At 49.3% G+C, this 18,481-nt stretch overlaps 1 long non-coding RNA gene across 1 annotated transcript in view; it reads left to right on the plus strand.

Annotated features, from left to right (window-relative positions):
- Positions 1 to 3,208: 3,208 nt before the first annotated feature.
- LOC149334809 (uncharacterized) overlaps positions 3,209 to 18,481 on the plus strand; it is a 28,450-nt gene continuing 13,177 nt past the window's right edge. The window contains exons 1-2 of the long non-coding RNA XR_016284455.1: positions 3,209 to 3,314; positions 12,522 to 12,614. This is a non-coding gene — a long non-coding RNA (uncharacterized LOC149334809). The remainder of the gene's footprint in view (positions 3,315 to 12,521; positions 12,615 to 18,481) is intronic.

The following is an 18,481-nucleotide window of genomic DNA, read 5'->3' on the forward strand; positions in this document are numbered from 1 at the left end:
GGACCGATTTTCACTGGACGTACCCGTGCTTGTCGACGGTCACGGCATTAGAGCGTTGCTGGACACAGGAGTGGAGGTTTCAGTTATTAGTGGCAAATTGGCAACGCTTCTGAATAAAGTTGCGACTCCCTGCTCTGGCGTGCAGATCCGGACGGCGCGGGGTCATATATATACTCCGCTTAGGCAGTGCACGGCTAGGGTCCAGATCACTGACTCGACGTTCATATTGAGCAGCGTGGTGCTCCGCGACTGTCCTCGTGACCCGATGTTTTTTGGGGCGTAGACATTCTCCGTGAGAATGGTGCCATTATCGACCTGCAGAACAGAAGCGCTACGTTTTCTACAGCGAAAGCAGACGACAATTCGAATGCAAATGCGATGATGGGCTACGTCATGGACCTGCAGTCGCCGAGGGCAACCTTTCCTTGCTATTGACACACGGCATTTGCTCGGCCCGAAGCCTTGTGTCCACCTCCATAACGATCGGTCGGAGCTCCTGATTACTAATTTTACGATCGAACCTCGTCGCCTTTGCCGAGCTACTGCCGTCGCGTGGGCCGACCAATTGGTAGATGGTACTGAGTGCTTTGCGTCCGAGGCCATTGTACATCGGGACAGGTCCCTGGATCGCATCAACATTAGCTACGGGCTATCAGCGACTCAACAGCGCGACCTCCGCGCCCTACTGCTCCAATACAAAACATGCTTCGCATACTCCTCGAAAGTGCGGCAAACGGCGGTCACGAAGCATCGAATCATCACTTCCCATGGTGCTCGCCCCATACGACAGCAGGCGTACCGCATTTCCTCGAAGGAACGCGACGCCATCCAAACGCAGGTAAAGGAGATGCTTACAGACGGCATTATTCAGCCTTCTAAGAGCCCGTGGTCGTAGCCTGTTGTTCTGGTAAAGAAGGATGAAACATTGCGCTTTTGCGTTGATTACCGTAAGCTGAACGCCATAACGAAAAAGGACGTCTACCCGCTGCCTCGCATTGACGACTCACTCGACAGACTTCGCCGCGCCAATTATTTTTCGTCGATCGACGTAAAGAGCGGACATTGGCAGATTGGCAGATTGGCGGTCGCATTTCAAAGTCGTCACACAACACCATTCCTTTTGCTGGCTGACCGATCTACGGGACCCATCAGGCCGCCTAGCACGCTAGAGCCTTCGCCTTCAGGAATTTGATTATACAATTATCTATAACTCCGGACGTAAACACGAAGATGCCCTCACGCTCTCGCGCGCACCCATCGAGCAAGCTGATGACAGCACAGAGGATGACAATCGTTTCCTAGGCGTGATCAGCAGTTGAGACTTGGTGGCAAGGCAGAGTGCTTACGCTGACCTGCGGTCTGTTATGGATCACCTATAGAGGGCCATGCTTCCAACGTACTTCGACCCTTTTCCCGCCTCTTGTCCTCTTTTTGCTTTCGCAATGGCGTACTGTACAAGAAAAACTCACGTAACGGTGACCGGACCTACCTCCTAGTCGTTCCATCAGACCTCCGCGACATCCTTTCCGCGTGTCATGATGAGCCCATTTCTGACCGGTTGGGATTTCCACGCATGCTCGCTCGAGTGCGTCAGGCCTATTATTGGCTTAACCTTGCAGCGACCATCCACCGCTACGTCAGAGGTTACCCTTAGTGCCAGCGTCGTAAGTCGCCACCGCTAAAGCCTGCAGGTTTACTCCATCCAATTGAACCACCTCATATACCTTTTAACCAAGTCGGCATGGAACTTCTGGGCTCATTGCCTGTATCATCGTCTGGCAATAACAGGATTATAGTTGCTACTGCTTATTTGACGCGCTATGCGGAAACCAAGGCGGTGCCGCGCAGTACAACCTCTGAAATCGCGCATTTCTTCATACACCACATCGTTTTACGACACGGCGCCCCGTCCTCTGTAATCACCGATAGAGGCACTGCGTTTACAGCGCAGCTCATGTACGAGGTGTTCCAGCTGAGTCGCACGACCCTCCGCAAGACTACTGCATACCACCCGCAGTCAAACAGGCTCAGGGAGCGCCTCAACAAAACCTTAGCGGACATGCTAGCAATGTACGTCGACGTACACCACAAGACCTGGGACGAGATCTATACGTGACGTTTGCCTATAACACGGCGATTCAGGAAACGACTCGCTTTACGCCGTTTTGCCTCGTCTACGGGCGTGAGGTACAAACAATGCTCGACGCCATGCTTCCGTGCGCCCCTGACGACCAGGCGCTCCCGTCAGACGCCGAGAGCTCACCCGGCATGCAGAGGAAGCCCGGCAACTGGCCCGTATGCACATCCGATGGCAGCAGGCCACACATGCACAACGCTACAACCAACGACATCGACACGTAGAGTACCACCCCGACGACAAAGTGTGGGTATGGACCCCAGTACGTCGCCCAGGCCTGTCGAAGAAGCTCATTAGCCGCTACTTTGGACCGTACACAGTGCTGTGCCACATCACGGATGTGACTTATGAAGTCTTCCCCGATGGCAATCTTCCGAGTTCGCGCCGTCGACCTCAGCCTGAGGTCGTGCACGTACTGCGCATGGAGCCTTGCTTCACGCAGTAACGGGCGTTGCCTCTTCCGTGTTTTTTTTTATTGCGAAAGCAATACTACTTTAACTTTCAAGCCTTTGCGGTGCGACGGCGGTGCACATGAAATGACCTTTCGCAGGACCTCTGTATGACGTCACGCCGAAGAGCTGGGCGACCATCTCGCGCCGTCCGTGTGCGACGGCGGTGCACATGAACAGCGGCCTAACTCCCGCTCTCTCCGCCAGGAGTGCCACAGGTGTTGTGACGTCACGCCGAAGAGCTGGGCGACCATCTCGCGCCGTCCGTGTGCGACGGCGGTGCACATGAACGGCGGCCTAACTCCCGCTCTCTCCGCCAGGCGCGCCACAGGTGTTGTGACGTTATACAGCTGTATAAAGCGGCGACCGACTCGCGCCGTCCGTGAGAGACGGCGGTGCGCATGACTACGATGCCGCCTACTGCTAAGGCAGCTCGCCGTAATGAGCGGATGAAACAACGGCGAGCTATGGAGACAAACGAAGAGCGTGAACAAAGACGTGCTAAACAACGTGCCCAGTATGCAGCTGGACTGGATTGGACTGGACTGGACTGGACTGGACTTGACTGGATTGGACTGGATTGGACTGGATTGGATTGGATTAGATTAGATTAGATTAGATTAGATTAGATTGGATTGGATTGGATTGGATTGTACAACCGATGCATCACCACAAGTCTAACCACAAGCACCACCACCAGCTACACTACCAGCTGAACCATGGCGTAGGTACGGATATTGCTTTCGCAATTACCGGGCTTAACCAAGCTAAGCCACAGCGAATTTTTTATTTTTGCCTGCAGCTGTTGAGCGGCACGTGAACGTTTCTTCACTTGCTTACTTCCTCCCGTTCACTCAAAGTGCGCCCATGTTCTTGATTTTTTTTTTTTTTGTGGAGGGGGGAAAAATGCTGCCAGGTGTCCCCGGGCGGCGCCTAGAGGACGAGGAAGTGAGAGACTCGCGTGCTCTCGCAGGTGGGACTCTGATTCTCTGCTTGCGGCCTGTGCCTAGCCCTTTTGATTCCGGTTCTCTTTGTGACAATATCATGTTAATTCTGCTTAATCACCATCCATCGGGGACTCACTACCTCTCTTAATGTCTGCTTCGGTTTTGCTCCTAGCATCTTCAGTAAGGTAATAATACCATCTGGTCCTGTCGACGTACTACTAGCAACATTCTTCTCTACCCTTTCGCGCTCTTTGTCCAGTCGAAACAATTGAAGTGACAGGGTGACAGGTCTCTCCTGCTTCCTTCTTCCTCCCTCAGCTTGATGTATCTCCAGCAATCGGTTTGGTTTATTGGTTTATTGGAGTTTAACATCCCAAAGCAACTCAGTAATGAGGGACGCCGTGGTGAAGGGCTCCGGAAACTTTGACCACCTGGGGTTCTTTAACGCGCAGTGACAACGCACAGTACCCGGACCTCCAGAATTTCGCCTTCATCGAAATTCGGCCGCCGTGGCCGGGATCGAACCCGCGTCTTTCGGGTCAGCAGCGCCGTAACCACTGAGCCACCGCGGCGGGGCCTCTAGTAATCGAGTTAATTTTGTGTATGCTCATTCTGTTATTACCCTCAGAAATTACTTTCACCATTTGTTTCGCTGCTGCCGCCAGTTGCTCTTCTGAGTAAAACATCCCGTCTGATTGGTCATATCGCTTCGGTCCTACATTAGTTTCTATTCTGGAAATCAGCCTGATACGTTTGGGTCTTGACCTAGATGTGGGCAGCCATGTTCATCTGTGTTCATTACCCCTAGCCTGTTGTACATTCTACGTGACATGAGTACATAATCATCGTCGAGTGCAGATTGCGTGCCTCCCATGTTTGAAGTCCCTCACACTTGTCGAAACTGTTACATGCAACTAATTTATGCCTGTCACAAACTTCCAGCAGCATGCTTCCTTTCGATTCTATGTACCTATCCAGGCATATATGAGCATTACCTGAACACGACCTACCTTTACGGAGGACGTTAAATTTGGTTTCACATATATTTATCTGCATTTCTGCTACACCTTGAAAACCGAGTGTAAGGTATCGGTAGCGTTCGCGGGGGTCATCGGAACGCGGCTGGGGGCACTCAAAGCGGAGCGTCTCCTTTCTTGGAACGCGGCCGCTCGCGAACGCGCCGGGAAGTACGGGTGTCCACCCGACACGCGTACCGAGCACGAATGTATATTTGTGTTTATTTTCATTTCACACGACCGTGCGTTTGGGTTTGTGGAAAGGGCGTTTTGCCCTACGGAAGCTGGAGGGCTGGCCATGCCCTGGATGAACCAATGATGTTAAGGCCGCAACATGATTGGAAGTTACCGAATGTGGGCTCGGCCTTTAGGGCTTTAAAACCGGGCCCCGGAGCTGGAAGCGGGGTTCTGCGCTAAGGTGAGATGCAACGCATCTTCGGCAACGCCGAGTAGGGGCCTCCCCTAGTATTAGCCAGATCCACCCTTTTCTTGTTTTGTCCTTTCGCCGTTTAATTTGCCTCGAGTGCCTCAACTCGTATATGCACTGTAAATATCTGTACATAAACCTCAGTTATTGCCTTTTTCATCCCTGCGTGTGAACTCATCGAGAGACCGTCTCTGACGGGGCACCGCTGGTGCAGAGATCAAGCTTCAGTCTTCCAGTTGGAACAAACCGTCTCCGGCGGGGCACCGCTGGTGCAATAAGGAAGACGAAAGAACCTGTGAAAATTTACTGGCGCAGTCGACAGGATCCTGCGGCCATCGGAAGACGGCGCAGGTAGAAGATTGAACGCAGGAAGACTGAGGGCAGGGAGAAAGGCGACGGTCAGGCGACAGCAGCGTTCGAGAAAGGACCTGCGGAGAGACGGCGGCAAGGACGCAAGGACCACGGCAGTAGTACAGCGACGCGAGACTGCGTCCGGTCAAGGATAAAAACGCGTCGATAACTTGACGGTCACCGGCGGTGGACCAGCGGCGTGCGACAGCTCATCGCAGCGTCCGGGGAAAGTGGCGGTGGACCCCGACGCCAAGGAGCTGGCAATGCGGATCGACGCATCGAAACCGTGAGTTTCCTTGGTCGCATTGTTCACGTCCCTGTGTTCGAGCCGATAGGACATCTGAGGGGTACGGAAGGCGGTATGGAGAGCTATCCAAGCCTGCCCTCACTTGATGTGAGGTACCAAGTGGAATTAGCGAAGGCGCGCTTAGCGTACTTTCAGGCTGAACTTGCGAAAGTGAATGGAGGAAAGGCGCCGCTGTGCGAGGAGAAACCTCAGGATGTTAAGTGCGTCTTGGAGGAATTAGAAGCAAAGCGCCAGCAGCTAGCGCTGGAGCTCGCTGAGCTCAAGGAGGCTAGGAAAGCTAGTGAACTAGCCAGGGAGAACTGCTCTGAGTCCCGAGAGGCGAGGCCGCCTGTGCTGGAAGACAAAGGAATATACCTGTCAAGCACAGGTCAAGAAAACAGCCAGGCAGAAGAAAAGAGGGAGCCAGCTTTCCACGAAACTGTAATCTCTCGTGAAGAAAGTATCGTGACGGAACGCAGCGTCGCGGTATTCGAGGCGGTGAACTCGCACTCCGACGATCCAGCTGCACAAGTTAGCTCAACCCCTAATGAGACCAGGGACGCGGACGCGAGTTCAGGATTGTTGGAAGTCACTCTGACAATTCTGAAAACGCAGTCCCAAGCAAGCTGTGAAAAAGAGCATTTCGTGCAGCAGGAAACGGTCGGTGAGGACAGACGTCAAATCGGCGAGCGAGTGAAAGAAGGAAGTCTGGCGTTGCCGCAACCGCACACTGTGTCGGTCATAGGGCATGAAGGGCCTCGTAGCCTTATTGATAGCATTAGCCTTTCATCCGAGGCAAAGAGCGGAGGTGGGCCTGTTGGGCCGACCGGGCAGAACACCGCGCAGTTGAACGCGCCCGGTGTGTGCCCGACCAGGTCAGTTGAGGACCCGGAAATGAGTGGCGACTTGCCGCAAGGCAAGCCCGGGTCAAGTGACTGTCAAGGAGCTCATGGAGCCTCGGAGTCAGACTATGCCACGGGGCCAGCGGGCGCTGATCAAGCACGGAGCGGCGGTTTCAAAGTTTGCTCGTGCAGTAAAGGTGCAGATGGCCCCGGGCGAGGTGGAGTGGCAGGAGGCAGGTGCGTGGCTTTCACGCTGAAAGTCGACGCGAGGAACAGTATGTTCCGTGCTAGAGGTCGGCATATCAAGTGTAGCAAGACTGACTGTACTGCTATATTTGGACGGGCCAGGGGCTATGCTCTTTACGCACCACGCGTGTCGTACTGGTGCGCCGGAGAGAGAGTGCTCTCAAGTGCGTCGCATGGTCAGAGATTTTCACTTATCGAGGATCAGGACGTTGTTTTCGATCCTGGAGGGCAGCATTTTCGAGTTCTTGCCCCGCTGTGGCACCAACCTAATGAGTATAGTGGCCATTAGGCGTTCTTATTGTTGAGACGCGTGGTGGCTCGAACGCACACAGGGACGCTCGGTGCGACCAAGGAGGCTCACGTGGCCCGTATCAGTGCTACTGAACGCTCTAGTTGCGAGTGTCGGTGTGTGTGTGTCGAGCAGGACGCGGGTGTGCATGCTGGTGAACTGCATACAGCCCATCAACTTGGACGCTGTGTTACAGCGCACGGCAGGCATGCAACTGTATGTATTTGAGTGTGCAATTTGCGTAATTTTGTGTTGGTGCCCGTGTATATTTTTTGCTTTTGGTTTGTTTGATGCCAGTGCTTGTGTAGCTGCGGTATGTCACCCGAAGGGTGGTTTCGTGTCAGACACCGATCCCTTTTGTTTGTAATTCTAAAAGTGCCATTTGAGCCCTTTGTAGAATCTTGGGAAGGGCGTGTAAGGTATCGGTAGCGTTCGCGGGGGTCATCGGAACGCGGCTGGGGGCACTCAAAGCGGAGCGTCTCCTTTCTTGGAACGCGGCCGCTCGCGAACGCGCCGGGAAGTACGGGTGTCCACCCGACACGCGTACCGAGCACGAATGTATATTTGTGTTTATTTTCATTTGACACTACCGTGCGTTTGGGTTTGTGGAAAGGGCGTTTTGCCCTACGGAAGCTGGAGGGCTGGCCATGCCCTGGATGAACCAATGATGTTAAGGCCGCAACATGATTGGAAGTTACCGAATGTGGGCTGGGCCTTTAGGGCTTTAAAACCGGGCCCCGGAGCTGGAAGCGGGGTTCTGCGCTAAGGTGAGATGCTACGCATCTTCGGCAACGCCGAGTAGGGGCCTCCCCTAGTATTAGCCAGATCCACCCTTTTCTTGTTTTGTCCTATTGCCGTTTAATTTGTCTCGAGTGCCTCAACTCGTATATGCACTGTAAATATCTGTACATAAACCTCAGTTATTGCCTTTTTCATCCCTGCGTGTGAACTCATCGAGAGACCGTCTCTGACGGGGCACCGCTGGTGCAGAGATCAAGCTTCAGTCTTCCAGTTGGAACAAACCGTCTCCGGCGGGGCACCGCTGGTGCAATAAGGAAGACGAAAGAACTTGTGAAAATTTACTCCGAGCCTCGAACCGTAACCGCATTTGGTCGAAGGACGCTACATCGTCCACCATTTTTTCGTCTGCGGAAGTTCTAACGCGCAAATAAATTTCATCTCATCGTGATTCTGCCCCTGCACTGAATAATTTTCACGAGCACGCGGCTCAGGCTTGCGTGCAGCGTTTTGCTGTCTTTAACGACCGCCGTGAAACGCATGTCGTGTTGAACGCAACATGGGGACTCAGAGATGCCCGGGTTGCGTGTGACGACAGAAGTAGGTGGAGAAGCAGCGATAGGAAGAGGAAGCCAATCAAACACAAAGAGCTAATAGATGTCTAAAAAGTGTCATGGAAAGAAAATGTCGTCATTCTCTGTGAAACGTTTTCATCGATGGGAGCCCTCATACCACTCCTGGAATGCAAGGAACATTTATGGCTATAAGGAAAAGTACCAGTGAAGCTCAATCTCCTTGGCTTCCCTAATCCTCTATTATCTTTGCTAAAGCTATGTTTATTGATGGCTTGAAAACTTCGTTGGTAGAAATTTTGAATATTGTTATAGATGTTCCTTTTCTTTATTCTTAAATGGGTGCCAAGAATATTTTATGCCTTTGAAGACTGATTTTAGTGCAATCATTAAGGAAAAGGCAAGTTTTAAGGAGTTCATTTCTTACAACCCGCTTAAAAAAACTCAAAGCTGATATGCAATAACTGTAACAATGAGCCCAGATTTCAAGGGATATACGGCTGCAGTAATGAGCCATAAATGCTAGTGCTAAGTATGAAAAGGGAGCACACTTTTGAGTCGCTGCGTTATTCTTTATTGTATCCAGAGCACACCAATAAAAAGATAAAACAATAAGGAAATAATGTTAGTAGCCATGGACGGGGCAGTCAACTGGTTTGACCGACATAAAAACTGTAAGCAGTTTGATGGCGACAGTGCCGAGCAGAAACCAAATGTTGGAGCAAACATTGTTAGGGCCCCGTGCTTGTTCACAATAGCCTCGTTGATGACCAAGTTGCTCTAATGTGGATGGCAGTGATGAGCTCGCTAGGTGTTCCAAAAATCGCTTTTCTTGCAAGGATGCCAACTAGATGGGCACGAGAATAAGCGAACTAAAAACACAGATGCATACGATGTAATTGTCCGTGGAATTACGGATGCTTCTGTCTTGGTAATACCTGCATCATTTCAATATACACCTGAGTGGAGTTAAATGTTTCACCTTATTGTGAGAGCTACGCAGGGGCACATCATTCAGTCGCTGTGGAGGACCTTAAAGAAGCAAAATTCACGACACACAGAAACCCAAGCAATGCACTGCTTACTGCTGCAGAGTGCAACCAGCACACTGCCTTACTGTGACGCATACTGTACTCATAGAAGCTCCTGAACTGCATCTTGCGAACAGGCTTTTTCTCATCTGCACGAGGGGATAGTCAAGTGTGGTTGGTGGCTGAAATCTGGAATCATCACACGAAAACATTGGAGAGATTCTCCTGTCTTGGTAATACCTGCATCACTTCGATGCACATCAGAGTATGGTTAAATGTTTAGCATCACTGTGAGAGCCACACAGGGACACATCCGATAGATAAAAGAAACAGTTGCATGTGTATAAGGTTACTGACACAGCATCACCAAACAGGTCCTTTCTAATCTGCACTATGAAGCTCAAATGATGGCGCTGCAGGTAAGAGATTAATTACTTATTCCATTTCAAAAAAACTATTAGTCCAAATGCCGAGCTTAGAACAGCTCAAATGATGGCGCTGCAGGTAAGAGATTAATTACTTATTCGATTTCAAAAGAAGTATTAGTCCAAATGCCGACCTTAGAACAGGAACAACCTCCAAGCAAAATAATCTCAAAAACCTAGTACAAGGTACTGCGATCAATTAGCATGAAACCAGCCCATGTCCTTGCTCCTCTGGCACACAGTTGGAGTCCGAAAGGTCAAACAAACACTGGGGCTTGAGGAACGAACATTAACGAACAGCCTACACCTGTACAAGAAAGGATAGTGAAAGAGTCAGCAGCAAAGCGTGCTTACCAAAATTTGAGAAGTTAAGGAGGCAAGGAGGTCCTCTGAAAACCATTGTTACCCTGGGACGATGTCAGCTAAGCGCAGTGCAATGGTTTACCAATGAACGGGGTGCAATGGGTAGTCGTGCCTGCGAAGGGCCTATTTCATTACTGTCAAACAGTCTGCGCACATACAGAGCACAAACGCATGCAGGCATTGAATTTCATAAAACCAACACAAATTGCGCTTCATGATCACTTGTAAATTTTAGATTTTAACGTCTCCAAGCGACACAGACTTTCCAGGGTCTACCACACACAGACTCCCGTAAGTGTGTAGAAAAAAGCTTGCACCTTTCCTATCGACGTTTACACAAAGCTGGCTACCTCGAGGCTGTCACGTTGCAAGCACAAATGAAGATAAAAGGCTTACTACACTGAAACAGAAAGGAGTAAAAAGTGAGCAAATGCCCTGTTTTAACGCGATAAATGCTACTCTTTGGTTTTTTGAAACACTGGCTGATACTTCATTGTGGTTCTGAAACCAAAAAGTCGACTCTCTTCGACGGTTGTTAGATGCATTAGCTGCTTAGCCGTGACAAGCCTGATCCATTCACCACACAAGAGATATAGAAGGCGGGAAAAGATTCACGTCTCAGCGCAGCGCTGGTAATAAAATACATCATGGGAAAAGTTCCAACAGCAGCGTGAAGCACCGTCATGCACGGAACAAAGCACAGAGAACGTTCGCAGCATTCACTTAGTGCGAGTAGCAAAGAAGCGCTTGCGACTGCAACGCCGAATGGCCAAATGAAGTACTAAATTCCTAAACTTAAAAATAAGCAAAGCAGAAACATAAAAACAAACAAGCTGCATTCGATACTGTCATGTCAAAGAAGCATTTACAGCTTCCATAAACGTTTATCTTCGCCTCAAACTGTTACAACCGGGTTAACATGAACTGTAGACTGTATCTCCACCATGCGGAGCGACACCAGGCAGCAAGGCGTGGTGCACAGGACGCAAGGAAGAGTGCGGGTGAGCAGGCTGGGAGGTGGCGGGGATGGCGGCGATAAACAACTTTAGCGAAGGCGACAATGGCAGCAGACGCTGCGCCTTCCCAGCCGGGCGCTGCCGCCGGCCATGAGAGGCGGAACGAAGAGGCGTTCGAAACATGAAGCAAGTTTCATCACTCGCGTAACTACAGTCCGCTTTGAGGGCCATTATACGTACAGCTAGCCCACGAACCTTAAAAGTGGTGGACTAGATGCAAATTGTGTGTGTGTGTGTGTGTGTGTGTGTGTGTGTGTGTGTGCGCGCGCGTGCGTGCGCATGCGTGTGTGTGTGTGTGTGTGTGTGTGTGTGTGGTGTGCGTGCGCGTGCGCGCGCGCGCGTGTGTGTGTGTGTGTGTGTGTGTGTGTGTGTGTGTGTGTGTGTGTGTGTGTGTGTGTGTGTGTGTGTGTGCGCGCATGCGTGCGTGCGTTGGCTCCCTCTTCAAATACACCCGCCGCGGTGGCTCAGTATTTGTGGCGCTCGGCTGCACTGACCCCAAAGACGCGGGTTCGACCTCGGCCACGGCGGCCGAATTCGATGAAGGCGAAATTCTAGAAGCCTGTGTGCTGTGCGATGTCAGTACAAGAACCACAGGTGGACGAAATTTCCGGAGCTCTTCACTACGGCATCCCTCATAGCCTCAGTCGCTTTGGGACATTAAAAGCCCACGAACTATGAGTTACGAGGAATTCAGTTCGCTTTGCGAAAAAGCCGAGATCTGTGGTTTTGCCTCTATTTGTTCATTAACTTCTTTAGCACCCCTTCAGCCATGAGCCCTTCTGATGTCTGCTCTGTTGCCGTCAAAGCTTTGTTAGTTTACATCAATCACCGTTTGACTCAGTTACAAGACGCTAAATTTGTTTTTATTTGTATGACCTTTTCGTTAAAGAACCCCAGGTGGTCGAAATTTCGGAGCCGTTCACTACGGCGTCCCTCATAGCCTGAGTTGCTTCGGGACGTTAAACCCCAATAAACTATACCAATAAACCAAACGTGTCACCTTTTCTTATCCTTCACTGCATTTTATGTATATCATGTCTTAGAGTCTGCATAAGAATGTGGTATGTATTTGCACCTGCGCCCTTGTCATGTGACGCTTCGTACCAAAAATAAATAATATATTACCTTATATATAACATTAATGCTGTGTGTACAAACCAGGCTAAAAGCATGCTTTCGAGCATTCGCTGGGGGTTTACATATGTTAAAAATCAGACCGCATTATTTGATCAGACCAAGCTCTGCCCCTTTTTTACCGGCCCTTGCAGTGCAGCGTTCCTGCACCTCTCTTGTGTACCCTTTCAAAGCGGCGAGTTAGGCAGCTAAGGGGGGTTGTTTAATATGAAACACGCGTAATAATTGGCAAATTATTTTTACGCTTCCCAGGTCTGCGCAGGACGGAAGCCGACGTCAGATGACAGGTTCTTGTGCAAACGTAACTGGTATGGAGCTGAGACCAGCAGCACGCTGAAAGAAATGGTAAGAAACATTGTCTACTTCTTGGGAATAAGATATGCCACTTTTGAGGGGCCGGCAAACATTTGAAGCACCTTGGGGATATTCAAATACTCGGGGTCGTCAATGGAAGTATGACGTGATGTTAACTTTCGCCATGCTGCCTTCTGAAGTGGAGCGTTGCTCGTGAGAAGGTAATTAAGGGATAACTTCGAAAGAATGCAGTATTTGCTTTACATCACAACGTGGCTAAATGACTGGCATTTCACTCTAGCTGACAAACTAGCTGTCAAGTTCTTAGAAAGGAGAGACAAGGCGTGTGTAACTAATTTGTCGAGAGTATTTATGCACGAAAACATCCTTTGCCAGTTCGCTTTTCCACTCAGTAGTTGTAGCATCCTTGTAACGCAGCGTATCATAGGCGTCGCTGCGAGTAGAAAACAGGGGGCTTCCGCAGCCTAACGCACGTTTACTGAGTCTAGTATCAAAATGACATGAGGTACAAAAAGTGCACATAAGGCTCAGCCTGCTGCTCGAGTTACCTCGTGAAAAATGCGAATGTTACTGTACGTGTCGTCTGCTTGCAGAGTGCAACTCGTCAGCATAAAAAAATCCCGTTCCACACGACCATTTCGAGAATATTACAAGCTCCTTCCCAAGTTCGGAGGACGGTGGGCGCATCCCACACCGTTGGCGCACATGACCCACGCGCCCACAATCTGTCTCAGTCACCCAAACCTAGTTAACAGAGGCGCAAAGTGACGTTAGCAGGCAGCACCGCGACGGTGTGAGCTACCCTGCACCGCCAGTGGTGGCAGTGGCAGCTGAAAACTAAAACAAAGTACAAAAAACTTTATTGAGCAGGTTTCTCCTTGTTATGGTATAAGCTGTCTGACATGCAAACCCCAGCGGCTGACATGTGTGCACAATTATGAGCTGGTGCGCAAGTTCTGCATACATTATATCACCCTTCCCTTCAGCGCATACATCAATTTTTAGTGCAGCTGCTGATCTCTTCACGGAGGCATCATTAGAAAATAGGATCCTCGAGAAACGCCTCCTTTTGAATATTGGCGTGTAAGAAAATGCCAAGTAATTAAACCGCAGTAGGTTATTGTGGCCTGAGAAAATAATGTCAAGAATACTAAAAGCTGGCTGAGAAAGCAGTAAAAATGATTTTTCTTTAATTTCCCAAATTACTTTTCCGGAGCTGTTATTGACCTCTCTAATGAATTGAATTTTAGATGGACTGATTTCAAATACTATGGGTTGCTTTTCTGTGATGTGCACCCGAAAATGAAGCAATGCAGAGGACTTCAATCTGGCGACTGCCAAGGCCAAGCACTGGGCCCATGTCGCCTATCCGCTGCTACGGGAAAAGGTTCCTCGTGTTGTGCGTGATAACGGATATCGCAGATACAAGCCACGGGATTTTCTAAAGAAAATTCCTGGAAATGCGCTGCTGACGTATCGTTCGCCTGTTACCAAGTACGTGGAACGGCCTCTAATACCGCTCGTGTGCCTGCAAATCCCAGCGGGGAGTTTTCGTCGCTCGAAAAGAGTTCAGTCTTCACTTGTGGATTACCCGAGAAGTTAGCTTCGTCGGTCAGCAGTATTTAGTTAAGAAACCCAGGGTCTTCTACCGTTTTGACGAGAATCCAGAGCGCAAAGTCTTTCGACTTTGAAAGTAGTGGTTCTTAAGCATTTGTTGCATGTGTACGAGATAAAGAAGTTATTTCTTCAGTATTCTCCGCACTCAAGCGTTTTATACTCAGCTCCAGCATACACAATATGAACATTTGCCTGGGGGTCTGAAGAAAACTTTGGCAGAATATCTTTCTTCATGTCTTCGTCCAGCATTGCAGATATGTCCTATCTTCGTGAGTCCCATTCTGACATAGCGTCTCATACGTAAGCGCAATTGTCATTGAGCATGGAAGCGTAATTGCATGCCCGAGTTTAAATAGCGTAGCTGCTCGCTATCTATGTCCGCTTGATGCACATAAAGCCAGAACCATTGTAGTAATGCATATCTATTGTCGTATATAGACTAAACATAAGTAACGTTGCTGTCGAGAAAACGTAGGGATACGGGCGTTCGAGCAGCATCTGATAAATGCATATTCGTTGTGAATGGTTCACAGGAAGGATAAGTTTCATGCAGTCATTTTAATGCGAATGCATTCTTGGCTTATCAGTGACGTTCTTCCGACAAGACACGTCCAAAGCCATTCCAACACTAGCCACATAACAATGAAAACATTTGCTAAATTGGCTAAATAGTCCTTCCTTGGCTCATGAGTGGCTTCCGCAGGATGTGCCCGAAGCGCGCATGAACAAAGTGCTCACACCATTAACCTTCACAAATTAGTCTACAATTAACCGTCACTAATTTCTCAGTAATGAAAAACTGAAACAAAAAAATATGAACTGAATTATAAACAAATTAAAAGTAAAAATGACAACTACAGAAAAAATAGGGAAATAAAAATACATGACAAAATACAGAAATAACAATAAAACAAAGAAAAGCAGCTAGCAAAAAAAAAATTCCGGGGGTACTTTGTTGACCTAAAGTGCGGTGAGGCGGAAGCCTTAAGCACGGTGTTGCTGCTTGCGTCACTGATGCGTGGTTAAGATCTTAAGCTTCGCCTGGAACGCGACAGCGTCTTGCAACGCTGCTAGAGAATCCGCAGAACGCCATCGCCCATTTGGCTGTACGCCTTGCTCGTCGGTAAATTGGTTTTTGAGGGAAGGAAATTCACTTCTTTCGCATGTCTCGGTGGACACCAGAACATCGCCGTAACTGGAAGGGAGCATGATGGGAGTGAACGAAGAAACCGCATTCATTAGACGCGCCTTTGTTCATTGCAAACCAACGAGCTAGCATGGCGGAGTTTTTTTTTTCTTCTTTTTTAGTGGTAGCGCATTCATTAGACACGCCTTTGTGCATTGCAAACCATCGAGCTGGCATGGCGGAGTTTTTTTTTCTTTTTTTTAGTGGTAGCGTGCTCGTCTCCCACTCCGGAGACCGGGGTTCGATTCCCGAGCTCGACTAATTTCCTACTCGGTTTTATTTATCTGGCCTGACTAGAAAGGTTAATCAGGCTAATTGGGTAATTAAGCAATTAACTAAACTCAGCCAACTTACTTGGAGAATCACTGTGCGATCCCTTTAATTAGTTGCATGGTTACTAGCCAACGTACAGTCAGGGACAAAAGTCTTCCGATCACGTGCTCCTAAAACGAAGCTTATAGCTCTGCTGTCAGACAGCGGCTGGAGAATGCACTTGTGAAGATGAAAGAACAAAAATTTAACTTTTACCTCCACAAGTGCGGTCTCCAGCCGCCGACTAATCGCAGAGCTTATATCATTTAGCCTTCTTGGTTGCTTACTAAATACTGGCTAATTTGCACATCGCACTTTAGTGAGGAAAGTAGCTGCCTCGATTTTAGGAATGCATTTGCACAACAAAATGCATGTGTCCTGCGATTCGCGGAAAACCTTCAAAATTTCCCATATAATCTGAGCGGCTAGGCTTCCGAGTGCTGAATATGAAAAGAAGTTTTGAGCGAGGAGCCAAAGCCTCCTGCGCAGAGCATAGTTGAGCATTTAAACACGCCATGTTGAACGAACTGCTTGGTCAGTAGCTGCAGTTCCCAGCAGCTTGTAGTGCGTACTGTATTGTTAAGCCTCCTGGTCATTCGGAAGTGGACTGGGCCAATTACTGTATTCCTGCATGCTGCTGAATTTCGAAGGCCCTTCTCCCCATGTTAACGAACGGTGGTTTGGCCGCACCTAGTGGCGCTAAGTCGTACAATCCCCGACCGGCCTTAGGCTTACACGGGAAAGCAAAATTCAGGAAAAGATGGCGGTGAGCTGAAGCTATGTATTGGTTGTACGAGTCCGCTGTCAGGCCCCTACTCTGCTCTACGCTAGTCGATCACTTCCACACGCATCGTTAAATTCACGGCTCTGTACTGCGCGGCAAACGTAGATCATTGATCTGCTAGTGTTTTTTAGATTTCCTAGAATGATGTCCCCCGTTGATGTGCTACGAGACTTGTGAAGGTGGTCCGCCCTGAGGTGTATCGAGTGAAACTGGTGGTTGAAACGAATTTGAGATTGGTGCAATATTGCGGAGGGATTAATTAGAGGAAACAACTCATGTCAGCGTGCACGGTTGGGAAGACCACCTCCTAACAAATATTTTTCAATATTCTTCCCCGCAGCGCTTCTTGAGACACCAACTCCACTTCTCACCCCAATTTACATTTAGGAGACACTCCACTTGTAGATGTTTCATCCGTTTTTAGTTTCTTGGAAGAAGTTGCGATCTTAAACTATAGTTTATCACAAAAACTATAAATCCTAAAAATTCCTACCCAGTGCTTTGACACATTTCGTGATGCACCTCATCCATTTTCTCAGGCCTGAGAAGGTTGAGAATCTTCAGAATTCGCTATGTATTGTCACGAATATTACACGGCACACCGTTAGATACAGAACTGTTCCAGTCTGCTGAGCGGTCACCAGCAAGCAGGCGATGCACTTCTTCTTCCTCGTCACAAGCGAGATGGCGGAGCACGTCTTCTTCGTCCACTTCTGAGCTGTATTATTGCTCCCTCCTCTGCAGCATCGCCTCGATGCGGGCCGCTTTCACAGAGGGGAAAATGGATTGGACACGGAAAGTTAATCCACAGCTATCACGACACAGAACCAGCGGCACTCAGCGTCAAGTAAAATCAGCAGGACGGTCGTTTTACGGCTTCATACGAACGACGTGCACAACATCCGGATGCGGTGGTCAGCGCGATGGGCGGCCTGGGGTTGCCGGTGAAACTTCGTACGTCACGTCGCTAATGCGGCGGAGAACTCGGTAAGGTCCGAAGTATCGGCGCAGTAATTTTTCGGACAACCCACGGCGACGAACTGGTGTCCAAACCCACACATGGTCGCCTGGTTCGTACGTAACAGATCGCCGTCCGAGATTGTAGCGGTCAGCGTCGACGTGCTGTTGACGGTGTATTCGCTGCCTGGCCAGTTGTCGTGCTTCTTCAGCCCGCTGAACGAAAGTGGCGACGTCAAGATCTGGCTCTAGGTCACACCGAGGGTCGACTGGCAACATTGCACCCAAAGAAGTAATAACTGGACGACTGAAGACAAGCTGGAAGGGCGTGAGCCGCGTTGTCTCCTGCGGGGCCGTATTGTAAGCGAGCGTTGCGTATGGGAGAATTTGGTCCCATGTTTTATGCTCCACATCCACATACATGGAGAGCATGGCGGCCAGGGTTCTGTTAAGGCGCTCCACCAAACCATTTGTCTGTGGGTGGTACGCTGTTGTACGCGTATGGCTGGTGTGGGTCAGATCTAGGACTGCCGAGTCAAGCGGGCCGTGAAAGCAGCTCCACGGTCAGTAATGATAACCGCCGTAGCGCCATGACGCAGAACGATGTTGTGTACAAAAAACGTAGCTACTTCGAAAGCCGGCATATCATGTCTCATAGATAAACTAAAACTGTCATCATCTGCCGGCTTTGACGAAATCAACACCAAGGTACTAAAAAACGTTAACCATACTTCTGCCAAATTTTTATGCCTGCTGTTCTCACAGTCTCTTTCTACAGGTGTCATACCCCATGACTGGAAAGTGGGGAAGGTCGTTCCGGTTCACAAGTCGGGTAACAAAGATTCACCACTTAATTACCGACCCATATCACTCACCAGCATACCATGTAAACTCATGGAACACGTCATTTATTCTTTAACAATGCACTTTCTGGATTCAAATAATTTTTTTCACTCATCGCAGCACGGATTTTGCAAAGGATACTCATGTGAAAGTCAACTAGCACTTTTCGTTCATGACTTGCATGCCAACCTTGATGCT

The sequence above is a fragment of the Amblyomma mixtum genome, chromosome 7, assembly GCF_055824585.1.
Source record: "Amblyomma mixtum isolate Tamu chromosome 7, ASM5582458v1, whole genome shotgun sequence".
NCBI lineage: Eukaryota > Metazoa > Arthropoda > Arachnida > Ixodida > Ixodidae > Amblyomma > Amblyomma mixtum.